At 40.2% G+C, this 5,706-nt stretch overlaps 1 long non-coding RNA gene across 1 annotated transcript in view; it reads left to right on the plus strand.

Moving 5' to 3' along the window:
• The first annotated feature begins 2,265 nt into the window (after window positions 1-2,265).
• The window catches only part of LOC144588545 (uncharacterized), a 26,068-nt gene continuing 22,627 nt past the window's right edge, over window positions 2,266-5,706 (plus strand). The window contains exon 1 of the long non-coding RNA XR_013544152.1: window positions 2,266-5,706. This exon is cut by the window's right edge and continues 17,044 nt beyond it. This is a non-coding gene — a long non-coding RNA (uncharacterized LOC144588545).

Consider the following 5,706-nt stretch of genomic DNA (forward strand, 5'->3'; position numbering starts at 1 on the left):
GAAGATAAAATTTGACACTGCCTCCATATCTTCCCCTTCTATTTCCCAGGAGGTGATGGGACCAGTGGCCATGATCTTAGTTTTTTTGATGTTGAGTTTCAGACCATTTTTTGCACTTTCCTCTTTCACTCTCATTACAAGGTTCTTTAATTCCTCCTCACTTTCTGCCATCAGAGTGGTATCATCTGCATATCGGAGGTTGTTGATATTTCTTCCGGCAATCTTAATTCCGGCTTGGGTTTCTTCCAGTCCAGCCTTCCGGATGATGTATTCTGCATATAAGTTAAATAAGCTGGGGGACAATATACAGCCTTGCCGTACTCCTTTCCCAATTTTGAACCACTCAGTTGCTCCATGACCAGTTCTAACAGAGGGATAGACACAGGAAAAAGAAACACTCATCTTTCAAAAGAGCACAGAAACAGTATTTTTGATTTTATGTTCTGTGTTTGGCACCCTATCATTGCAAATTTGGGAATAATATTTTTGAAATCAAAAACAGCTTTCAGATATATTGGATTGAAGGCTCTGGCTCTCAATCAGAAGTAAAAAGTAAATTGGCAAAGTTTAAAGCACTTCTTTCTTTCTCATTGGATAATTCTATAAAAATTGGAATAGCACTTATATTAACCTATGTACAAACATAACACATTTTAATATGTGCAATGTGCTGTTTGCCAGAGTATTAAATGTATGAGTTTTATTTCCCATAATAATTTGTTGCAGTGGAATCAAATGAAGCATGAGACATACAACCAATAAGGCAACAGCTTGGTCCCCATCCCCAACTTATGGCTCTAATATGAAATTTTAAATGATTAAGGATTTCAAAATTAGAATCATATTTGTTTTGAAGCAGGAAAAATATTTAAAGAGGAGAAAGGACGATATCACTGAAACCATGACTAAAGATCATATGTAAGACATATATTCATTTTGAAGAAAAAAATATTTATTTTAAATTAAGGAGCTGCAGGACAAACTTTTATTTATGTGTGATTTGACTCCTGTGAGCTAGGGTTTGGGTGAGTGGAAGCATAACTTTGACCACTATAAAAGTGTGGTTCTGTGGTTTTTTTTCTTTCCAGATTTCAATCAAAAACAAACTGTGTATTACCAGCAAGTTACATTCCACATCAACCTAGTTCTCTTCCTGTTTTTAGCCCACTCTTCCAAGTGTTCACATTCCAACCCAAAGGTTTTTCCAATGCTAAAGCACCCATCATTTCATTGATTTGAGTCACTACTTTTTATTTAGTTCATTAGGGATATTCTGAGAGCCTCAGAGAGATTGATATTACTGGAGGCAGAATAGGAGAGGTGTGGTAGCCAACATCTAGAGTTCTTCCAATATTTAGTATCATTTGAATAAAGGTAGCAACTGCGATCTAATGCATTAGTATAAACTGAAACAATGTGACCACCAGGAAAGTCTTCCTTTTCTTTTTGTGGGTCCAATGTAGCCCCCACTGACCAGGAGAGTGGGCTCCTCACTTCGGCAAGTCAGGCATCCATCTTCCCTACACATAGCTCCCCAGTGGATTGGGGTGGCAACAGCAAGAAGGCAGGAGACACCTTTGACACCACAGGTATAACCATGGTAGGACCCCAACCTAAGGAGGAGCAAGACACCATCATGGAGGACAGAAAATTGACACTGTGGACTGAGAGGCATGTGAGGCACTAGAGGTGAGACCCTGGAAGGCACTCTCCATTGATGGCTGGGAGGTGGTTCACTGGTGCAAGCCCAACATGGCAACTGGGTAGACCTGCTGGTGTCACTCAAGGAGGCTGCCAGTGTGTGGAAAGACCTTGGTGACATGCTTGCCAAGCAGAGAACAAGAGAACCATAGAACCACCACCATTGCAAGCAGCAGGAATGCCACCCTCCAACAAGACACCCCACACTGTCACCTGCTCTGGCCAGCAAGAGGTCCTCGGTGTAGCTGTCTCACACCCTCTGCTACGCACCCCAGAGGAAGTCAGCCAGGTTTGCCTAGAGTTTGGCCAGGCAGCAGCTGAGAACTATCAAACATATGGGGTGGGTGGAGACACTGGTGAATCCTATGGCTTGGCCAGAGAGGGAACCTTTGTCATCTGCCTACAGGGGCAGCTGATGGCCTGTTGTGGCACTACCTGCTAAGCCCATCCGCATGGGGTCTTCGACTTGGTGTAAGAAAGGCTCTGACTCTTGGACTGGCATGGAAAGGGCTGGAGGTGAAGTCAACTCTCCAGCACCCTAAGGACATGTTGTTATGTCCCTTGGGCCTTTAAGTTACATTCTTTATTTAAATAAGGCATTCTGTTTCTTCAGCAACTTATGGTGTCATCACGGAGGGGAACCAGTGGGGTACTCTCCCTTTCCTTTCCTTTCCTTTCCTTTTCTTTTGATCTAGGAGTATGGTTTAGAGCAGTGGTTCTTAACCTTTGTTACTCGGATGCTTTTGAACTGCAACTCCCAGAAACCCCAGTCAGGACAGCTGGTGGTGAAGGCTTCTGGGAGTTGCAGTCCAAAACTCCTGAGTAACCCAAGGTTAAGAACCAGTGGTTTAGATGGTTTTTGGTACATTGAGTGAGTTGAGATTCACAGAATTATGGGCACAGCTAATGGTAGCTATCAAAGACTATGCACATTAACTGATCCCCAATCAGCAATTAAAGCAGCATTTGCTCATGATACTCACTTGCTGAAGAGTAACAAACAAGAACTGTTTCTTTACTCTTTACTCTTTCTTTCTTTCTTTCTTTCTTTCTTTCTTTCTTTCTTTCTTTCTTTCTTTCTTTCTTTCTTTCTTTCTTTCTTTCTTAGGCATTGAGCAATTCCACAATTTATGTTTCTGTTTGTATGAAATACTGTTATGAGAATGTTTTTATAGTTGCTTCTAGTTCACAAGAGACCTGTGAATTTGGAATCCTAGGAACAGGTCTCTTAGTTCAACATATGTGGGAGGAGTCAGACATATGAGTAATATCGCACAGTATCTCTACATTGCATATGGATGTGGGAGAACTTCTATTTCCGTCAGTGCTGAATGTATCAAACTGTGATGAAAGGAAAACTGATAGAGAAGTCCTGGTCTCATGTTTTTGGCATACAGCCAAACATTCTACCCACTCAGGTCATCTTAAAAGGTTTGGCTATCTGAGATGAAGGACAAGATGGTGTCCTTATTATTTCATTATGCAAATGCCAACTGCCCTGGCAACTGAATATCTCATCAGCACTGGCAAAGGAACAGAATCTTCTCTCACACAAGGCTGACAGTGGGCCATGCGCCAGCCACAGAACTGTTCTTTAATATTGTGACGGACAGGTCAGTAACCACCCCGTCCATCACAATGGAACCCTGATTTAACAACCAATGGTTGAACAGAAGGGGTGGAACTAAGGAAATATAAGAAGAATGGAAGACAAAGATCAGTTAGAAGTTAGAGTTAGGGACTTCAGTTAGGGATATCAGTTAGAGAGAAGCAGTTTAGGCAGTTAGGACCAGCCTTGTGTTAGAGAAGAGGAATAGAGAGATAGAGAATAAGACAAGGAAAGTACAAATCTTGTGATGAAACGAAAACTGATAGAGAAGTCCTGGTCTCATGTTTTTGGCACACAGCCGAACATGGTTTGTGGTTATGATTGGAAAGAGTTAGAAATTATAAGAAATGAATAAATACCTTGATTAAAATGATTCTACCTAAGCAAATATAAGCACAAAATTGAATGAATAAAATAAGATCATCCATGATTCACTTTATACGATTTACTGATAAACACATAAATAAACATTGTTATATTGGATAACTGTGATTTAAGAGTCATTTTTGATAGAGTGAGGAATAAATCCTCTGGTGGCAGCGAAAAGGGTTGAAAAGTAAATGTCATACCCGAAAGTGAACCTGGGTTGTGTGGAAGAACAAACAGGGAAACTGGGGTGTGTGTGACAAATACCAACTTGAGAAGGCTGCCTCATTTTGACTTAATGGTAGGGACAACCTTGCTACATGCTTTGACCTACCTTCCTATATAAAATATTTCTGTATAGTCATTACTTATTCATTCATTGTTGGGTGTTTCTTTCTTTTGGTATTTTATTGCTGTCCCCTTTTTTGTTGTTCTAAAACACTTTTAAGCCCTCATGAGCTTTGCTAGAGGGGCAGTATATCTGTTTCTTTCAATAAATATGTAGGTAGGATGGACAAGCAAGGCACTATCATCAAGGCACAGTAATTTAAGTGTGCTTCAGGTTCTGAGTGTATTCAAAATGGGATCTGAATTTTCCTCACCAGCACTGATAAAGTATACCTCTCTTTTTAAAAATGCATGTATAGTTGCACACTGGGTTGCACAGAAACAGTAATAACAGAAAGTAGAAATGGCAAATAATTTCCCCTCCCAGGTCAGCCTCAGCCTAGATTGGGAATTTAAAATTCTGCTCCATCTCTGTCAGAAAATGAAGATAACTTTTAACCAGACATGGAAGAGAATCTGCATGGTGGGCAGGGGGGGGGGGAGGGGAAGAACCCTTATCTATGTTCTTCTGTTTAAATGCCTTGTTTCACATCATAAAAATCCATGCATATATGAGAAGGCAGCCAGTGCAATAGCTTAGATATTATTTGAAACTGTCAGTTTTTTCTGGAGCACTGAATGTCTTCCTCCTTCCAAAGGCACAAGAATAAACTGCACATACCTGTTGATGTCCTTAAGTTGTGTTCTCTTGTCCAAAAATAAAACAGCTAATGGAATATTCATTACCCCAAAGCTGCCAGCTTCATCATAGGCTGGGAAATTTTGAAAAAAAACCTAAAGAGAAACGCATTTGCTTTGCTACCTCAAGTCCTTCAAACCTGATCTGATGCCAACTGTCAATGTGTACTTTTTTATTCAATTTACAGAACATCGTAGACCAGTGTCATTCCTAAAAGGTGATTTACTAGCTGAAGTACTTGGCCTGTCTCAGTATCTTTAATTTGGTTACTTACATCTTTGGCAAAAAAAAAAAATCAGGTTGATGATACAGTAATATTGAACATAGTAGCATCAACTGGATTTTTCATGTTATCCTGTCTCTTTATTGTCCTTCTGTCTGGTTATACTGTATGTCCTCAGTCTTTAGCTGGCATCAGAGGCTACATAGAAAAATCATGGTCCAGGAAGTTTGCTATTTCTGTGCATTTTGCTGTGGAAATGTAAACTATAATATAATTTATGCTGAGTTAAAGTTCCTTATTAACCAGAATTCAGGAGGAGTGGAATGCAGAGCAGACAAAATGTTGGGGACAATCAAGGGACCTTAGGGAGAGAACCAGTACACTCTTCAACATGACTGGCCACACATTTCTTTTGTAGCACAACAAATTGACATTGTGGTGCACAACTTGAAGTGACATTACACCATATCACCAATGCAGACAACTCACCTCAACCCCCATTTATTTGGATGGAACATTTTACTCCTCCGGCGTCAAGTTTGGTTGCAGAATTCATGCAGAACTAGAACTACAAAGAAGTCATTTTGCAACATCACCATTAGAAGAGTTGTGAACAATATCTTCACCTTTCAGCCACTTGACATGACAATTTTTTTAAAAAGATGAAGAGATGCTGGGACAAAAAGTATCCTGCTCACTCTGTTCCTTGCTCTCATTGATGTATTTGCAGTCTCTGGCAGACAATATATATAGAGAGAGACAGAAGCAAAATGATCTATG

This window comes from Pogona vitticeps, chromosome 4 (genome assembly GCF_051106095.1).
Source record: "Pogona vitticeps strain Pit_001003342236 chromosome 4, PviZW2.1, whole genome shotgun sequence".
NCBI classification, from domain to species: Eukaryota; Metazoa; Chordata; class Lepidosauria; order Squamata; family Agamidae; genus Pogona; species Pogona vitticeps.